This window comes from Lissotriton helveticus, chromosome 12 (genome assembly GCF_964261635.1).
Source record: "Lissotriton helveticus chromosome 12, aLisHel1.1, whole genome shotgun sequence".
Classification (NCBI taxonomy): domain Eukaryota; kingdom Metazoa; phylum Chordata; class Amphibia; order Caudata; family Salamandridae; genus Lissotriton; species Lissotriton helveticus.
The window spans coordinates 106,989,604-107,010,553 of NC_136073.1; positions in this window are offsets into that span (position 1 = coordinate 106,989,604).

Consider the following 20,950-nt stretch of genomic DNA (forward strand, 5'->3'; position numbering starts at 1 on the left):
GGAACTTTTATTTATTTGTCAAATACATGTTTTATGGGGTGTTCTGGTATATATGGACTGACCATTCTATGATCGTGTTTACTATGAATGTACTTACTAAACATCCCAAACCTTTGGCTTTAGCAGCAGCATTAACAAGGAGCTGGAAAAAAAATTCTGAAGAAAAATTCCAGCAATATTTTACATATGTATCCACAGGAAAAACTAACATTAATGACAAAATAGAACAGCTCCAGAATAACATCAGGAGCGCACTGGAACACTGTTCAGCCCCACATTCTAAACACAAACGTAGAGGCACAATCTCAGAGAAATGGTATGGACCTGATTTAAAATCTTTAAAAATGAAATGTACATCTTGAGAACATAAATGGAGACTTAATAAAACCCAAGAAACGAGAGCCATATACAAAAGAGAACTTGCGCTTTACAATAAAGCTATCAGGAAAGCAAAGAAAGAATACTTCTCACGGAGGATAACAGAAAGCAAAAACTCATCGAAAGAACTATTTAAAATAGTCAAAGAGCTATGTAGGCCTGCTAGTCTCTCACTGGAGCTTATTCCCTCGCAAGAAGGCTGTAACAAAATTAATGAATACTTCTGCGAAAAAATAGATATGATCTATGCTTCTTTTTCCAACACTGAAGTGAAACAACTAGAACCCCATGTATCATCCCTAGCTCAGACTAGCTGTCCTAGATTTGGCCCATTCTCAGAGGAGGAGGTGGGCAATGCTATGTTGGAAGTAAAATCAGGTTCTCCATTGGACCCATGCCCGCACCATATTTTCTCACAGTTAACACCAATAATTTGCCCGGCTGTAACCAAAGTTTTTAATCTCTCGCTGAATTCTGCAGAATTCCCGAAAACTTGGAAAAGCGCCATAGTCACTCCCTTACTAAAAAAAGTAGGGTCTGATATTAACAATCCGGCAAACTACCGGCCTATTTCCCAATTACCATATTTGTCTAAAGTGATGGAGAAATTAATCAATAGGCAGCTATCCAATTTTTTAGAAACCAACGATTTATTGGATATTTCCCAAACAGGGTTCCGGGCTAATAACTGTACCGAGACAACACTCTTGGCAGTGATGGACAACATTAGAACCAAGGTAGATCAGGGAAAAACAGTTGCCATGTTTTTATTGGACCTCTCGGTGGCATTTGATACCGTTCCACACCACCGACTCCTGGAAATCCTTGCAGCTAAGGGTATCCGGGAAAATGCATTAGGGTGGCTACAGTCCTTTCTGCAAGACAGAACACAGTCAGTACGGATGGGTGATTTTGTTTCCCCTCCCCGGAATATCAAGTATGGGGTCCCACAAGGGGCCTCATTGAGTCCAACCCTATTTAATGTGTTTGTCTCATCACTAGCCGAAACAGGGAGAAAGTGGGGTGTCGAGATCTGCTCTTATGCAGACGACACCCAGCTGATGATTACATTGGATGAAGAAGATGACCCTAAAGACAGGACATTGAACTGTTTAACTGAACTAGCCAACTGGATGCACAACCATTGCCTTAAGCTAAACGCAGATAAATCTGAAGTACTGTTGTTTGGTAGACATATACAGCTATGGGACAGCAGCTGGTGGCCCACAACTCTAGGCACCGCTCCCAGTCCGGCAACAACGGCCAAGAATCTAGGTGTGACTTTAGATAACACCTTGAGCATGAAAACTCATGTATCAACAATCTGTGGCAAAGGCTATGCGCTACTCAAGATGCTCCGGCGAGTTTTCCCATGGATCCCTATTGAGTGTAGAAAAATACTGGTCCAGTCCTTATTAATGAGCAGGCTGGATTATGGAAACTCTCTGTTCGTGGGAATGGCTGACTATCTTTTTTCCAAACTACAAGTCGTACAGAACGCTGCGGCGAAGGCAATCTGCAATAAAAAAAGTACGACCCAGCCAAAAGCTGCTTGCGAGAGCTTCATTGGCTACCAATGAGGCAGAGAGCCACTTTTAAACTACTGTGCATAACACATAGAGCACTGCACAATACGGGTCCTCGTATCCTACAAAACATAATCAGATTTTATGCCCCTTCCAGGAACTTGCGCTCCCGTACGGCAGCTAGAGCAAAAAATACTCGTGTGAAAACAGCTAGGATGGGTGGACGGGCGTTCTCCCACCTGGCGGCAAACAGCTGGATTGAGTTGCCTATGGAACTTAGATTAACAGACTGTTACTTGTCCTTTAGGAAGCAATTAAAAACATTTATTTTCCCTAAAATCTGATAAAATTATAATCATGACTCTGTTATCAGTCAACCACTCATTACTGTCATGATAGCGCCGTGATATCCTAATTAGGATGATTGTTTGCGCTTTATAAGTAACATTGACATTGACATTGACATTGACATATTCAGGCTTTTAGTGGATATTGTGATTTTAGGAATGTTTTGCAGGTGCATGTTTTGTTCTGGGATGTATATCTATTAATGACATTCAGGTACTTTTTAGAGTGTGGGTTATATATAGTGGCTTTATTCGGGTAAGTAGTCAGTGTTGAAATTATTTTTGGGGTTCAGATCCATTTTTAGGGATAACATTTATTTTTAGTCAGGTCATTTTGGGGGCTGCAGATTATATCAGGACACTGTATGGTTATTGTGGTTAGTGCTAGGTGGATTTTTGTGCTTAGGTCTACTTTTGAGGCTCGTGTATATTTTTCAGTCTAAAGTATTTTTTGGGAGGGTTGGGATCTAATCTTAGACGTATTCTTAAAATTCACATATATTTTTGGGTCTTCATTTAGGAAGATTGTTTTGTAGGTGTTTATTTTTTAGCTTTAGTCAATCTTTTGGGATGGTTGAGTTATACTTTAGGGTTGTGTGAGTAATATTGTTAGTTTTGAAGTTTTATTTGGAGGTCAGATCTATTTGTGGGGTTTGTGTTTATTTTCAAGAACATGTTATTTTTTTTAGTCTTGTTACGTCAGGTGTTTGAATGGTTATAATCTTTGGTGCTGGCAATATTTTTAGAGTTCAGATATTTTTTGAGTTTATATTTATTTTAACATTGAGGTTAGATTTCTGGAGGTGTGGCTTATGTAAAGATTATTGGGGGTATTTGAGTTAATATTAAGTTTCTGGGTGGGTTCAGGTCTTTTTTGGGGTTTACAGCAATTGTCGACATTTATGGGAGACATGGAAGGTGCTACGTTTTTTAAAATTACTTTTGGTGTTCAGGCCTATTGTGGGATATATGTTTTCTTTTAGGGTACAGGCCATTTTGTTGAGGGTGTAGTTATATTAGAGCTTTGGTTGGATATGTAGTTAGTATTGCATCTTTTTGATATCCTGGTGTATTTTTGGGGCTTATATTTACATTCAGAGACATTTTGGGAGGGTTGAACTACATTAGGAGTTTGGCTTAATATTGTTATAAGTGTTGAAAATATCTTGAGGATTTAGTTTTTGGTTTTAGTTTATATTTTTGAGGTGTATGTTATGTTTGAAGGTGTGGTTTATATTAGGGTGCTGGCTAGGAATTATGGTGAGTGATGGAAATATATTTGGAGTTCAAGTTTTATATAATAATCAGAGGGGAAAGGATCACTTGTCCTGCACAACCTTAGGTATCTAGCAGGAGCGGGGGGTGTGTCCCAAATTAAAAAAAGAGAGATGATTGTCTGAAATTTACTTACTGCATGAACCGGGAAAGCATAGACTTTCTGGATGTGACAATTTATGCGGCGGCAGGAACTCTCCAGACCCGAACGTTCTTCAAGACAACTGCCAAAAATAGTCTACTCTCTTTCAAGAGCTTTCACCCCCGCCCTCTGAAGGAGAACCTGCCATACAGCCAATTTTTGAGGCTGAAACGCAACTGCAGCAATATCACTGAATACAAGTCACAAGCTGACGACTTGTGCAAAAAACTAGAAGCTCGAGATTATCCACAGAGAGTGATAAATAAATGTAAAAAACGCGCCAGAAATCAGAACAGGGAGGCGCTCCTTGAGATTACACCAAAATCACGCTCGGAGGAAGTCACAACCTGTGTAACCACATACAGCCCTGTGACAAACAATGTCATGAAAATCATTAATAAGAACTGGCGCATCCTGACATCAGGGAACCTGTCATGGCCAAAGCCGAGGTTTGCAAACAAAAGGAGCCGAAATCTGAGAGACATTCTTGTCCATACCAGACCTCCACCAAAGCCTACAAGAGGACTAACTGATCCATGGGGCAACCCCCAAGTCACAGGACACTATCCATGTGGTTCTTGCTCGGTTTGCAGTCTAACAAGACCTACCAAAGAACTTCAATTATTACCGGAGTTCAAATGGACCATACGCCATCATACAAACTGCAATACCAGCCACGTGATATATATGATCACTTGCCCGTGTAACCTAAGATACATTGGCATGACGTGCAGAAAAGCCAAGCAGAGACTTTGCGAACACAAAAGCAACGTGAAATGTAAGAAGAGCACCACAAAAATGGCAATCATTTCCTAGAGAAGGGCCATACAACTCAAGATCTCAACTGGGTCATCCTAGAAACTTTACCCAACAAAGACAGGAATGCTGAGAAAATCCTCTTTGAAATAGAGCAAAGGTGGGTACATAGACTGGGAACTGACCGTGAGGGGCTGAACGACAATATCCCCTGGCTCAGTCTGAACAGAAAATAAATAAACAAAAATGTACCTGAAGTTACTGAACTGTACCAAAAAGAACTTACTTTGGAGACTGTTCTATAGTTGATGATTAATATCTACATGTGAATAACGTAATTCACCTACCAAAAAGAACTTACTTTGGAGACTGTTCTATAGTTGATGATTAATTTCTACATGTGAATAACGTAATTCACCTACCAACATGAATATTACTCAGACTAAGTCTGTTTCTTTCCCCCATTCCGGGTATAACACACAAAGCCCTCCCTTTTCATAATACTAATGAAGACTAACATACTGCAAAATGTGTTGAAGACCCGTTTTATAATTTACAACGGAGTCCCCGCAGCGATCACACCTTGTAACTTTACTGGTTATTCCACAATTAGGCTTACTCGATATCTTTATACCGATCGTGATTAGCCCAAAAAAATAACAAGAACTGCACACAGCATTGCGTGAGCGTCACCATAGGTTACTATGGCGACACGCAGTGTAACCAATCAGATTCATTGTTATCAGTCATTAATGAACCGGAAACAGAAGATTCCGTTTCCGGGTTAAAGAAGGCAGCGCGTTCGCAGTAGATGCCAGGACAGGACGAAAGAGGTAGCGCGACTGTAGAAAAAACAGTCCAACAACCGCAAGTATTGCAGCTAACCCCCTTTAATAACATCTTTCCCCTTTGTTTAGTCCCCTGATAGCCTTCTTACCTGATTGGAGCGCTTTATCTATATGCGCAAGGTAAATATAAGGCGCCTTGACGCCCATTGGGCTAAGTTCGCGCAGGACAAGACTCCTTTCATTCATATACAATGACGCCAAAAAAGCATGTTAGATATTAAGAGCACGCATTGAAAAGTACACGTGTGTCTGGGCACGGTATCACGCATGGTCCTTTACAATGTCGGATAAATTAAAAACTATATTTAAGACCATGTGTGCGGAAGATCTCACAATGACATTTAAACTAGCACAACACGGTTTTGTAAACCCACAGTTTAGTTCACAACTCAATACATTGTACAGGTATAAACGCTGAGACTGCATGCATGTAACATCCACCTCTGAGCATGCCTTTACCCTCTGTCAGAGTATGGAGAGTTGAAGAGAGAGTTGACATTGCCATTGATAGTAGCCATGAATGAAGTATTGCCATTTTTTAGTTGTTACAAAATCTATCAATCGATAGACTTGAGATACAGTTATCTGTTTGGTGGTTTCCCCTGTACCCTCTCCCCTGTGTGTTGAAAAACGAATATGTACATATTTCTTCCCCTACAGGCACATTGTGACCTCAATCGAAACAAGAGACAGGTCAATATACCTTTTCTTATCACTTCATTTGAGCACTTTGACCACACCCATTACCCTCACGTTATTTCACATAACGGTCCTGATGAAAGCCTGTAAGTCCTACCAAGGCGTAAAAGGCAGAAACATGTCGACCTAATTCCTTTTCCCTTCACAAAATCCTTTTTAACGATACTCTGTGTGCATCAACTACTCCTAATAAGTATCTTATGATGCACAATACCAGAGTTTACCAGACCCGAACCCAGACTTATTAAAATTCATTATCTGGTAATCCGGGCCTTTTTAACAATCCCTTATCACTGGCTCACTACTGTTTCAACCTTGGGTCAATACCTCCTGGTGGAGGTTGCATAACCTGATCGACCTGATGATTATGCACACATGTGACTAAAAAGCGAAGAATCAAGATACACCGCTACAACGTCAACATACCCATCACGTGCATGAGGGTCTTTTAATTTGGGACACACCCCCCGCTCCTGCTAGATACCTAAGGTTGTGCAGGACAAGTGATCCTTTCCCCTCTAATTATTATATGTACTTTGGAAACTGATTGGATCGGCTTTCCACCTCCCTCACCTTGATGAAAAGTTCAAGTTTTATAGCCATTTAATCTTTTTTTCTGAGGATCTGGTACCTGTTTTTGGGGCTTGTTTCTTATAATACAGCTTTGGATAGGCATTTTGTTAAGTGTTAGATGTATCTATTTTTGGGAAGTACATTTTTGGGGGTCAGTAGTTAATTTTGAGATAAAGCTGATATTGGGTCTTTGGCATGATAATGTTATTAGTGTTGGATGATTTTTGAGGGTTTAGTCGCAGTATGGGGTTTATATTCATTTATGGGATCCAGGTAAGTATTTTGGGACATGTTAGTTATATCTTAGGTATGTGGACGGTTATTGCTATTGTGGATATATTTTTTGGGTTCTTCCCTAGTCTTGGGATATATGTTTATTTTTCAGGTACAGGTATTTTTTAGTTCACCAGTTGTAGTAGGGCTTTTGGGTGGATAATGTAGTTATCTTTAGAGTTGTGGGAGGTTCTGGTCTATTGTTTGGGTTTATATTTATTTTTGAGACTTAGGTGATTTTTATGGGGGTGTGGGATGTATCAGGGCACTGGGTGGCTATTGTGGTTACTGTTGGATTTTTATTTAAATACATTTATTTTTTGTGTTTTTGGGGTTCTGGTAATTTATGTTTTTTATTAGTACTGGATTTTTGTTTCTGGTTCAGGTCTGTTTTTGGGATTCGGGTAATTCCTTGTGGTGCTTGCTTATTAGTGGTTTAAGGGGGTTTTGTGATTAGTATTAGAATTATTTTGGGTTTCAAATCTTTAATTGGAAGGCTTATATTAATGTTTGGGCTCTTGTAATTTTGAGGGTTGTCTCTTACATTGATGGCTATTGTGATGAGTGTTAAATGCAATCTTAGGGTTCATATCTCAGTACTGTTTTTGGGTTTTAATTAATTTTTAGGGGTGAAGTTGATACTAGGGATTTTATTGAGTATTGCAACTCGTGTTGGATGTTTGTGTGGGGCTGGGCCTATTTATTGGTGGTTTATATTTATTTTTGGTGCTCAGGTAAATCATTTTGGGAATGTGGGTTATATTAGGGATCTGGGTCGGTGTTTTGGTTATTGATGATACTTCTGGAGTCCTGGTCTGGTCTTGCGGTGTATGTTTATTTTTGAGATACAGGTATTTTTTTAGGGTGTTGATTGTAGTAGAGATGGTGGATATTGTAGTTAGGGCCTTATTATGAATTTGGCGGTCATCCTGTAGCACTGCTACCACTGAGCTGGCAGTGGGATGCCAAGCCCGTAATGCACCTGCCAGTTGGATTATGAGTGTAATCGAGGATGGGCGGGCGGTGCTGCTGTGGTCTCACAGTGGCGGCTGTGGGAGGCTCATTGGAGAGCCTTAACAGCAGACTGCTGTCGTGACAGTGCCTGCAGCATGTTCCTGCATGGTGTAGCATGCAACATGTCATGCATGCCACACCGTGCAGGAACTGGGGAGTAGTTCCAAGCGGGAACAACATGTGTCCTTCCACAGACACCTCCAGGCCCAGAAGCGACAGGGAACCCTGATAGGGTCCTCTAAGGTGGCTCTCCACCACCCTTTTCATGGTGTGCCAACCGCCATGAAATAGGCAATGGACAGCTAACTCGGAATATTCTTGGTGGTGCCGCTGCGGTACAGCCAGCATATTCCTGCCCCTCTCTGCTGTGCGACTTCAGCAGGATCCTGATCCCGGCAGATGAGGCGGTCCTGTGGCGGTCTGACTGCCACACTCAGAATACTGGTAGTGGATCAGCAGTGGTCAGACTACCACCGCGAGCACTCGTAATAAGGCCCTTAGCGTTTTTGGAAGTTCATGTCTAGTTTGGGGGGGTTTATATTTATTTTTATGAGGTTCAGATGATTTGTTTGGGGGATATGCATTATGTCAGAGCTGTGGGTGGCTTCTGTCATCAGTGTTAGATTTATACATAGAGTTACTCTTTTTTGCCATTTTGCTTTTTTTCGGGATTTAGGAACCATCTTTGAGGATTTTAAAATGTATATTGGTTAGTATTGGATTCATATTTTGGGTTCAGTTCTACGTTTGGAGTTTTTGTTTTTGAGGTTCAGGTAATTATTTTGGTGCGTGGGTGTTAATAGGGATGTGTGTGGATTGTGGCTAGTGGTAGAACTGTCATGGGGTTCAAGTGTTTTTTGAGGTTCATCGGTTTTAACGGACCTAGTAATTTGGGGGGTATTACCTAGTATTTTGGGGTTCAAGTGTATTTTTGGAAGTTTTTATAGATTTTTGGGCTCTTCTAATATTTGAAGATGTTACTTATATTAAGGATTTAGGTGGGTATTGTGGGGTTAACTTTACGCTACAGATCTATATTTTGGGAGCAGTTTTTGAGGTTCAGTTAATATAGGAGGTGTAGCTTCTATGAGGGCATTGGTTGAGTATTATCATTAGTGTTAGATACTTTGTGGAAGTTGGATTTATTTTTGGGGCTCAGGTAAGGTATTCTGAGTGGTGTGGATTTTATTTGGGATTGGGTGTGAAACTGGGTTATTTTTAGAAGTATTTTGGGAGTCAAGACTATTTTTGGAGGTTTAAATGGTTGTTGGGGCTCTTGTAACATTTCCGTCTGTGTTTTGTTTTTAGGGTTGAGGTAGTTCTTTTCAGAGCTTGGTTCCTATTTCAGAGTTTAGGTGTGGATTGTGATTTGCATTAGAATTATTCTGTGGTTCAGATGTATTGCATAGATTTGGGGGACTCTGGTAATTTTGGGGCATTGTGTCTTACTTTAGGGCTTCGGGTGCGTATTCTGGTAAGTGTTAGATGCAATTTTAAGGATGATATTTACTTTAGGGAGCAATTTGTGGGGTTCAGTTAATATTGGGTGGTGGTTGCCGTGGTATTGTCACTAGACTTAGATGATTTTTGGACGCTGGGGTATGTTTTTTAGAAGTGTGGGCTATATTAGATATCTAGGTGGTTATTGCAGTTAATGTTTATAATTTTGAGGCTTCTGATCTAGTCTTGAAGTGTATGGTTTATTTGTTGGGCCTCAGATATTTTTTTCGGATGTATGTTATAGTAGCACTTTGGGGGGACATTCTTTTTAGGGGCCTATTTTGATGTCGGACGGACCTGTGTCTGTCCGACATCGATCTGGAACTGTGACCGACTGACCTCCTGTTGGCGGTCCAAAGCCAGCAATTAGGATGCGACCAAACACTGTTCGGTCGCACTCCTATTCTTTACAATGGGAGCATGCATTCTGACTGGAATGCATGCTCTCATTTTAAAGAGCTGAGGTACAGTTCACCCCTGCAACCAGTGGCAATTACCTTGCCGGGTGCAGGGATCCACAGGGGGGCAACAATGGGCCGCCATCCGGAGACCTTGCAACCATGGGGGCCCTGCTGGGGACCCCCAAAGTCAGATTCTCAAAGCCCTTCTGTGTGGGAAAGGCCGGCACAGAAAGGCTGTAGGAATCTGCCATTGTAATCCCTCGGGCGGAAAGAGCTATACTTGGGATTACAGCCCCCCCCTCCGAAGGCAGATGGACTCTCTGAACCCATCGCACGCCATTGAGAAATCCTGTTTGGATTAATTTCTGACAGACTCAATGAAACTGTGTTGGCTGGAAATCCAAACTGGAGATTGCGATGCCGTTGCAACAGCTCCGACTGAGGGTCTGAGCTGTTTCCTACGGCATCGTAATCGATTGCGACCTCGTTAGTAAGGCCTCCAGACGGGTTCCGAAATGAGCATATCCAATTCGGAGCTTATGATTCTGACCAAATCGTCCTCTGTCTGGACACCCAAGTACGATGCAAAGATCTCGTCTGTGCTGACTGAATTGTTTCCGAACCCGATCCTGTCAGTCCGACTCATTTGTAGCCGAATTTTACTGCATAATGGATCCGGTTCCGAACAAGCGAGTACGATGCACGATTCGGAAAGCCATATCGACTCTGTCTCAGCGGGACAAACCGGCTGTTGGAATCAGACTTCGAGGGGCTGTAGCAGGCCCCTCTTCACCCGGGGCCCTCCGAATCAGTTCTATGGGGTTACTCATGGGCCCCACCTTTCCATGCATGCACAGTGTGGCGAGCACCATGGGATGGCCGTCACAGGGGGAACGCTTTTTCCCACCCACACCTTTTTGCTATAGCAGCCTGTGCACGCTTTTGATATACAGGCTCCCATAGAGTTCAATGGGAATCCGCGAGAACCAAATCCGTCACTATACGCATGCATCGGAATCGTTTGCAAGGACTCACGGAGCGCAATTCACTAGGAAAGCCCTCTGGATCCGAGTCGTATGGAGGGCTTGCCAAGCGAGATCGTACTCTGCCCTCAAGTGTTTTTTGAGATTTAGGTTGATTTTTGGGTTCTATATTTTTGCAGGTTCATGTATTTTTTACAGATACTTGTAGCTCTTTTTGGGTTTTTTGTGGGTAGTGTGGTTAATGTTGGATGTATTTTAAGTATTCAGTCCTACTTTTGGGGTTTATGTTTTTTTTCTGGAGTGCACATAATGTTTTGGGGTTGTGTGGGCGATGGGTGGCTATGGTGGTTAGCTTTGGGGTTAAGTTTTTGGCTCAGGTCTTTTAAGGGGTTTTAGTTTATTGCAGTTCACAACATTTGTTAGGGATGTGTGGGTTATAATAATGGTTTTAGAGTGTACTGTTAGTGTTAGGTTTACATTTGAGATAAAGGTCTACTTTATTTGATTTTGGGGGTAGCTAATTATTTTTAGTGCCTGGGTTATATTACAGATTTGGGTGTATATAACAGTTAGTGTTAAAATTATATTTGGGGTTGAGGTCTATATTTGGAGAATTATATTGATTTTAGGGTTCAAGTAATTTTTGGGGGTTGGGTCATTATGGCTTTAGGTGGTTATAATGGTTACTGTTAGATACCACTTTAGGATTCAGATCTAATCTGAGAAGTAGGTTTTTATGAGTTAGGCTAATATTTGGTGGTGTAGTAAATATTAAGGCTTTAGATGGGCATTGTATTGGAGTGTAGGTGTACTTTAGTGCATGTGTATTTTTGGTGTACATGTAATTTTCTGAGGGCCTGATTGATAATAGGTCTTTGGACAAATATCTTAGAGATGTGTTTTTGTAGTTTCTGGTGTATTTTGGTTGTTATGTTTATTTTCTGGCTTCAGTGCAACCGTTTGGTGGTTTGGATGTTTATTGTCATTGATGTTAGAAATATGTAGTGGTTTTGCATCTATTATAGAGTATTTTTCAGTGTTTATATTTTTGGGATTGATGTTACGTTTTAGGGTTGGGTTATAGTAGATCTCTTGGTGGCTTTTCAGTTCAGTGTTGGATTCTTTAGGGGTTTATGTTTATTTTTGTGGTTATCATTTTCCTGAGGTTCAGGTAATTGTTTCTGGGGATGTGGGTTCTATTAAGGATTTGCATGTGTATTTTTGTTAGTGGTCAACTTATTTTCATGTTCAGGTTTTTTTGGGGGGTTATATTGTTTTTTGTGGCTCTGGACACTTTTATGGGTTGTGTATTATAGAAGGACTTTGGGTGGATATTGAGGTAAGTGTTAGATGTAATTGTTGGTTTGATATCTGCTATTGAGGTGAATTTGTGGGGAGTTCATATAATTTTGGGCTGCAGTTTATCTTAATGCTTTGACAGCGTATTTTCATTAAAGTTGGATGATCATTGGCGTTTGACTCTAATTTGGGGTTTTATATTTATTTTTGAGGTTCAAGTAAGATTTTGAGGCAGTGTAGATTATATAGGGTTTCTCTGTGAGTATTGTGGTTTGTGTTGATTTGTTTTTGGGCTTATGATCTGGTCCTGAGTTGAATGTTTTCTTTTTTGGTATACAGGCATGTTTAGGGGGTTCATTTATAGTAGGGTTTTCGGTGGATATTGTAGATAGTGTTGGAGGTCTAAAGGGTTATTTGTATTTTAGGTGATTATTAATGTTCTTGGGGGTTGAGGTAATCATTTGGGAGGGGTATTGTGGTTAGTGTTAAATGTATTATAGGGATGGATTTGGGGTTTATGTTCATTTTTCAGGTTCAGGTGATTTTGGTTATATTAGCTTTGAGTGGCTACTGTGGTTAGTGTTGAATTTATATTTAGGCTTCAGGTCTTTTGTGGGGGGGTTTAGTTTTTTTGGATTCAGGTAAATGTTTAGGGCCATATTACAAGTCTGGTGCTCCAGGGACTGCCAGACTCTCGGGGGCACAGTGGTGGCGGTCCGCTGCATTGGTGGTCTGACCGCCGTAATATACGTTTGCTGATCGAACCACCATGGGACCACTGCAACTGCTAGGGAACCACGTTCCCTGGTGGTGGTGCAGCGGTCAGGGGCTCAGAATATGCTGGCAGTGCTGCGGCACCGTCATGCATATTTTGAGTTTTCCGACCGCCAACCTTACATGGCAGTCAGCACTGCAATGTAAAAGCTGGCAGTGGTAAAACAAAGGGGGCCCTTACAGGGCTCCCTTTACCACATGCAGGTAGGTTTATGCAGGTGGGCACATCTGTGTGGTAGCACCCACCCCTCTTCTAGCACAGCATGGATGTTACAGTCCATGCCGTCCGGAAACGCACTGTGGCGGTCCCACAGAAGGGGCAGTATTATTTAGTGCACCGCCGCAGGACCACCATGCTGTCTGCCTGCCAGACAACTATTTATATTGTAATCTGGTGGGTGGCCGGCATTTGGGTTTGGCATTGTAGGAGCGGGGCGCTGCTAAACCACCTGCTCCCGCACCACCAAACTCGTAATGAGGCCCTTATGGCTGTGGGGATTATATTCATTTTTGTAGAGAGTATACTGGTTAGCATAGGATTTTTGTTTGGGGTACAGGTCTTCTTTTGGGGGCTCTGTATGTCTTTAAGGTTCAGGTAATTCTCAGTGGTGCCTGGATTTTATTAAGCATGTGAGAGGATATTGTGATTAGTATTATATATTTATGGGATAAACGTCTCTCATTTTACTAGTTTATCTAGTTTGTTGCGGGGACTTGGGCTATATTAGAGGTTTAAGGAATACTGTGGTTATTAATTAATTAATGTTTTTGCTTCTAGCCTGTTTTGGGTCATTTTTTATTTGTGAGGGTACAGGTATTTTATCTTTTATGGGTTGTTGGTTATATTCCAGTTTATGGGGGTGTTGTGTTTAGTGATGGAATCTTTGGGGGGTTACATCTAGTTTAAGGGATTATAGTTTGTGAGGTTTTGGTAATTCTTGAGGGCGTTACTTACACCATGGCTTTTCGTGGGTGTTTTGGCTAGTGGCAGATGTCTTTTTGAGGATCAGATCTACGTTTAGGAAATATGTTTATTTCTGGAGACAATGTTTTTTTTTAAAGATGCGGTTTATATTACGTTCTGAAGGCTCAGTGTCCAACTTATCCAATGTAATGATTAGTTGGGTGTAATCAGCATAATTCATACACCGCAGGTGAAACAAATTTATCAGTCGCAGCAATGAACAGATAAAAATGTTAAAGAAAGTTTGGCTATGTACTTACTCATGCGGTAATCTGTGATGCAGAGTCTTACATCCTGACACATAGAGGAGAAGATAGACTGCTTATGTCCGAAGTATAATCTGCACTAGTCTAAGGCCCAGTCTTTGTCCTCTACATCATACAAACTGACCAAAACAATATCATGTGAGACCATATCGGATGTTGCAAATTTCGATTAGTTCTGCATTGTTTTGTGGTTCATTTCATTTGGGAGTGCTTTTTAGGTCTCGTGACCTATCAATGCGCATGCGCATTGAGAGAAGCGAGACTATAGGGCTTTAAACAAAGTTTACCTAACTGTGGCGATTTGGTGCTGTGCCCGTGGCTTTTAGGTCAATGCGCAAGCGCATTGACCTAAAATGCGCGTGCACATCACCAAATCGCCGTCTGTTCCCTCAGCCGCATTCCTCCCACACCTTTGAAGTGAAGCTTAGCTTCACATCAAAGGCCCCGGCTGCTTCACACCCTCATGCCGCTCTCCCCGCTCCGCCCCCTCCCCTGCCCGCCGTGTGCATTTCTCCTCCCCCCCTCCCCACAGCAATGCCCTCCGTCTTGTTTTCTTTCTTGTTTTTCTTTCAGGTGAGATATCTTTTCCATCATTTGCGATAATACAGTTCTCATATGCTCTAAATCACAGTTGCCATTTGACCTGTGGTTTACCAGGAATCTGGAGAAATGGACTGGGTTAATGATTAAATAACTTATTTGAAGCCATACTTTAACAAGTCAAATAATTTTCACAATGAAACGAGCAGAGGAAACACACCTCAAAGCTAGTTAAGTCTTGAAAGTTGCCTCAATGCGTTCCTGCATATAAGCTTCTGTTGCAATAATAAACTGTGTGAGCAGTGAAAGGTTGTCTATATTTAGCGCACTCTACTCAAGCACATTACACTGAGCGTGTGTGACATTCCCAGCATGCACGGAGAAAACGTCACACAACCATGACGGCACGCATTGGTACACAAATGTCTCAGGAGGCTGACGTGCACAGCTTGGAACAGCGCGCGCAATAGACTCAAGGCAGTAGGATGTGGGGTTCAAAATCTGCACATGAAGCACGTAACGATGTAGTGATTTTTTTGTTTGAATCTGTTATTTGAGTTTTTCAAGATTTCCAAAATAGTACAACATGCACACAGCTCATATAATTGTTCGAGGTTCGTGTCAGACAGTTACAGGGAAATTAACTCGTGATTCAAATACTGCTAAAAATAAAACAGAAAACTGTAATAATAAAACAAGCACTGGCATAGCCAATAGGCCTCGCCTTTGGAACCTTATATGAACCCATCTCAACCCCTCACCCTCACACCCTCACCCTCAACCCCTCACCCTCACCCCCTCACCCTCAACCCCTCACTCACCCCCTCACCCTCAACCCCTCACCCTCACCCTCACCCCCTCACTCACCCTCAACCCCTCACCCTCACACTCATTCACACTCACCCTCAACCCCTCACCCTCACTCACCCTCAACCCCTCACCCTCACTCACCCTCACTCACCCTCAACCCCTCACCCTCACTCACCCTCAACCCCTCACCCTCACCCACCCTCAACCCCTCACCCTCACCCACCCTCAACCCCTCACCCACCCTCAACCCCTCACCCTCACCCTCAACCCCTCACCCTCAACCCCTCACCCTCACTCACCCTCACTCACCCTCAACCACCCTCAACCCCTCACCCTCACACCCTCACCCTCAACCCCTCACCCTCACCCTCAACCCCTCACTCACCCCCTCACCCTCAACCCCTCACCCTCACCCCCTCACTCACCCTCAACCCCTCACCCCCTCACCCTCACCCTCACACTCACTCACACTCACCCTCAACCCCTCACCCTCACTCACCCTCAACCCCTCACCCTCACTCACCCTCAACCCCTCACCCTCACCCACCCTCAACCCCTCACCCTCACCCACCCTCAACCCCTCACCCACCCTCAACCCCTCACCCTCAACCCCTCACCCTCACCCTCAACCCCTCACCCTCACTCACCCTCACTCACCCTCAACCACCCTCAACCCCTCACCCTCAACCCCTCACCCTCACTCACCCTCAACCCCTCACCCTCACTCACCCTCACTCACCCTCACTCACCCTCAACCCCACTCACCCTCACCCCCTCACCCTCACCCTCACTCACCCTCACTCACCCTCAACCTCACTCACCCTCATTCACCCTCACCCTCACTCACCCTCACTCACCCTCACCCTCACTCACCCTCAACCCCTCACCCTCACTCACCCTCACTCACCCTCACTCACCCTCACCCTCACTCACCCTCACTCACCCTCACTCACCCTCACTCACCCTCACTCACCCTCACCCCCACTCACCCTCAACCCCTCACCCTCACTCACTCACCCTCACCCTCACTCACCCTCAACCCCTCACCCTCAACCCCTCACCCTCACTCACCCTCAACCCCTCACCTTCACCCTCACTCACCCTCAACCCCTCACCCTCACTCACCCTCACTCACCCTCAACCCCTCACCCTCACTCACCCTCACCCTCACTCACCCTCACTCACCCTCAACCCCTCACCCTCACTCACCCTCACCCTCACTCACCCTCAACCCCTCACCCTCACTCACCCTCACCCTCACTCACCCTCACCCTCACTCACCCTCAACCCCTCACCCTCACTCACCCTCAACCCCTCACCCTCACTCGCCCTCAACCCCTCACCCTCACTCAACCTCAACCCCTCACCCTCACTCACCCTCAACCCCTCACCCTCAACCACTCACCCTCACTCACCCTCAACCCCTCACCCTCAACCCCTCACCCTCAACCCCTCACCCTCACCCTCACTCACCCTCACAACACATATTGTGTTACAATAGGTGTCACATTTGCGAAAGATAAAACTATTGGCATTGTAAATAACAAAGCTATTAATTTCGCTATTTTCAAAACAAGCACATAAATAAAAAATGTGTCCTTTACAATACCAATAGCTCAAACTTTCCTAATGCGAGACCTATTGCATTGCTGTGCTTCTCTCCCCTGCTGCACTCTCCTGCTCTCTAGAGATGTGGCCTAACGACCAGAGCTGCCATCTAAGTCACGTAAATACAAAACATGTTGCATTCCAAATGCTATAGGTGTCACATTCGCGAAAGTTATAACTATTGGCATTGTAAATGACAAAGCCATCAATTTAGCAATTTTAAAAACCAACAAATAAATAAAATATGTCATTTACAAGACCAATAACTCCAACTTTTCTAATGCGAGACCTATTGCATTTCCAATGCTTGTTATACTTTGGTTAACTATATTGATTTTCAGGCCTTTAAGTGAACACTGAAATTAGTGCTGGGATGATCTCGGGTTTCAGACTAGTTTTGGGGGTTTCATTTTATTGCTGTTCTACATGTAATTTTGGGGTGTCTAAGTTATATTAGGGCTTTGAAGAGGGTACTGTGGTTAGATGTAATTTTAGGGTTTTGTCTACTTTTAGGGTGTTAGTTTAGTGTGGTACTATTAGTGTTGGATTTATGTTTTTGGATTGGGTCTACTTCGAATGTGTTTATTTTTGAGGTGCAAGTAATTTGGGGTGTTTGGGTAACATTTGGGATTTGACTGGGTAATGTGATGAGTTTGGGTTTTATGTTTGAGGGTTTAGTCTCTTTGTGGGCTTTATGTTTATTTTATTGTGTCACATTAGGGTTTTAGTGGGTATTGCAGTTTTGGGGATGTGGCTTATATTAGGGATTTGTATGGGTATTGAGATTATTGATTTAATTTAGTGTCTCTAGTCTGTTCTTTGGGAGTATGTATTTTTTTGGAGTACAGTGTCAGATATAGTAGATCTTTGGCTGAATATTTTAGTTGTGTTGGATTTTTAGGTGTTCAATTCTGAATATTTTTGTGGGAATGGCTTACATAACTGTTTAGGGTAGTAATTGTTGTTAGCTTTAGAGGTAGGTTTGTGGCTTAGGTCTACTTTTGTGGTATGTTTGTTTTGGGATCTAAGGTATTTTTGGAAGTTCTAGGGGGCATATTACCAACAAATAGCGATATTTATCGCTAAGTAGGGTTAGCGCCAATATTTTTATCGCCGCGCATCACCGGTTTTTATCGCTTAGATAACTTGCTATTAGCAAGGTTTATCTCAAAAGCGATAAAAAGCAGGCGAAATGCGTGAATATCGCTGATAATACAGCGATATTCACGCATTAGCGACGAAATGCTCTTAGCCATGCTATCCACCTCCCATTGGATAACATGGCTAAGAACTGGTCTGAGCAGGCGTTAGTTTTTGGCGATAGCAGGAATATTTCCATTGCTACGCCTGCCTTGCTAATAGGTGATATCGTCGTTAGCGACTGCTTGCAGTCGCTAACAGGTTGGGTACGCCCACTTTGCATGTCATTAGCGATAAATATCGCTGACATGCAAAGCGGGCCCCAAACCGCTCGCTATCGCCTAAAAGCTGTCGCTAACATCAGTTAGGGACAGCTTGCTAATAGAGCGATAGAATTATCGCCGCTTAGCGGCCGAAAACGGCCGCTAAACCGGCGATAATTCACTATCGCCACCCTTGGTAATATGCCCTTATATTAAGGGCATTAATGGTATTTTCGGTTAGTGCAGTATTTTTTCAGTTTCTTGGGTGTTGCTTCTTATGGTTCAGGTAATTATATTGATTTTGAAAGATTTGGTATTTTGGTTTCTGTTAGATGTAAATATAGGGTTCATGTCTCTTTTGGGGTCTATATTTGGGTGGGTATTGATAGTGTTGGAATTCTCTTTATGGCTCACGTCTGTTTTGCTTGTTTGTTTATTTTTGGGAATCAGGAAATTTGGGGCTTTGGGAAATATTTAGGGTTTAGTTGGGTAATTGGATTAGTTTTGGATTGATTGGGGGTCTGGTGCATTTTAAAGCTTAAAGCTTATTTTCCAGTACATGTTATTTGTTGTGGGTCTGGGTTACATTATTGGTTTTAGTTAGTTTTGGAAACATTTTTGGATGAATACTCTGATTAATGGTTCAAGTATTTTTGGGGACTATGTTTATTTTTGGGGAACAGGTATTGTTATTGAAGATGTGGGTTATATTAAAAATTAGGGTAGGTATTATAGCTATTGGTTTTTATCATGGATTTTTTATTTAAAGTGTTCAGGTACTTTTTGGATGATGTGAAACACATTGGGGCATTACCAGTGTGTTGTAGTATTATTTTAGGGGTTCAGGTATATTTTTAGGGAATTACAATTATTTTTGGTGTTCAGGTATTTCTGGGTGCTACGCAAACAAATGATAGACGGAATGCTGAATAAATCACACATTCACCCCCAGTCAAGAGATCTAAGTTAAATCCATCGGTCTTTTGCTCACCATGCCATCCCAGTTTAGACCCAGCCATATGCAAATCAGTCTTGACCCTGTGCCTCATGGGAACAGTCCAGACCTAACTGCCAAGCCAGGTTCTCCCTGGACCGGAAACAAGCATCCTGGGACCGGTTTCTGGGTATTACCCTTCATCAGCCAGGCTTGCTTGAATCCAGTGGCACAGTGAGCAAGAGGCCCACATCTGGGGGCATGTCTTACGTAAGGGCTTTCAGTAGGTATTGTGGCAAGTGTAAGATGTATTTTTGGGACGCATACCTATTTTTGGGGTATATGTTCATTGCTGTTATTAAGGTATTTGCAAGGTGTGGGAATGGATGAGTAATTTGTCTTACACTGGATTTTTTTTCTGATACATGTTTTTGGGGTTGCCTATTTGCATGTTTCCAGAAATTATATTGACTTCTGTGGATTAAGGTGGGCATTTTGGTTAGTGCAAGAACACGTTATGGGATTCCGGTTTATTTGGGGTGTTTTATCATTAGTGTCTATGTAATTTTGTGCTTTATGAGTTAAACTAGGCCTTAGGTGGGGGTATTGTGCTTTGTGATTAGATGTTACCTTATGCTTCAGGGCTATTTTGCGTTGTATATTTAGGGCTCTTGTATCTTTTTTCTGGGGGTGGGGTGTATTATAGTATAGTCCTTTGGGTGTTTGTTGTGGTTAGTGCAAGATACATGTTTGAGGTTCAAGCAGACTTTTGCTCTATAAGTTTATTTTTGGGGTACTTGTACATTTTGGTGGTGTGGATTTATAAAGGGTTAAGGTGGTGTTTCTAGTTAGAGTACATTTGTGCCTAGGGATTAGGCCTATCCTGGGGTGTTCATTTTTGAGTTTCAGGTCAACTTTTCTGGTGTGGGTAGTTAAACAGTTAAGAGATGAGTATTAAAGTTGAAATTATGTTTGGCAGTCTGATCTGTTTTTTTAGTTTTTTAATTTTATTTTTATTGATTCATAAGCATTCGACAACCAAGAAATCATAAAAGACTCTCAATACAAATACTAATTTCATTGATAATTTACATGGCTAAAATGGGGCCTCGCGCAAGTAATGTAATGAGCGTTGGAATTATTTTTGGAGGCCAGCTACACTTTTGAGGTGGTTTTCAGGTAATGTTTGCTGGCGTGATTACATCAGGACTTTGTGTGGGTTTGTGGTTAATGTCCAATGTATTTTGTGGGTTTAAGTTCACTTTTGGTGTTTTATATATTTATTTTTTAGAGATCATGTCATTCACAATGCCGACAGCTTAATTGCAACTTTAACCTGATCATACAAGATGACATATCTTGACACTTTGTCAAAAGTACTGATTGATCCTTGGTGATACCTGTATTGCAAAAGCTCCAGAGTCCATTGTAGCTACTCAGTTCTTCTCCCAACGGAAGAACAAGAACCTCCTGAATGATCTTCAGGTAATACTTTATTTGAGGACTGACTACAAGTTGTAATTCTGATGGGTTGATTACAGGAGGTTCCATCTCCATCGCAAATACAAGATCCAGGGGAACACTGCAGTAATTTTTAGTTAAACCTTGAGTTTTCTGTGTGGGGAAAATGAGGAATT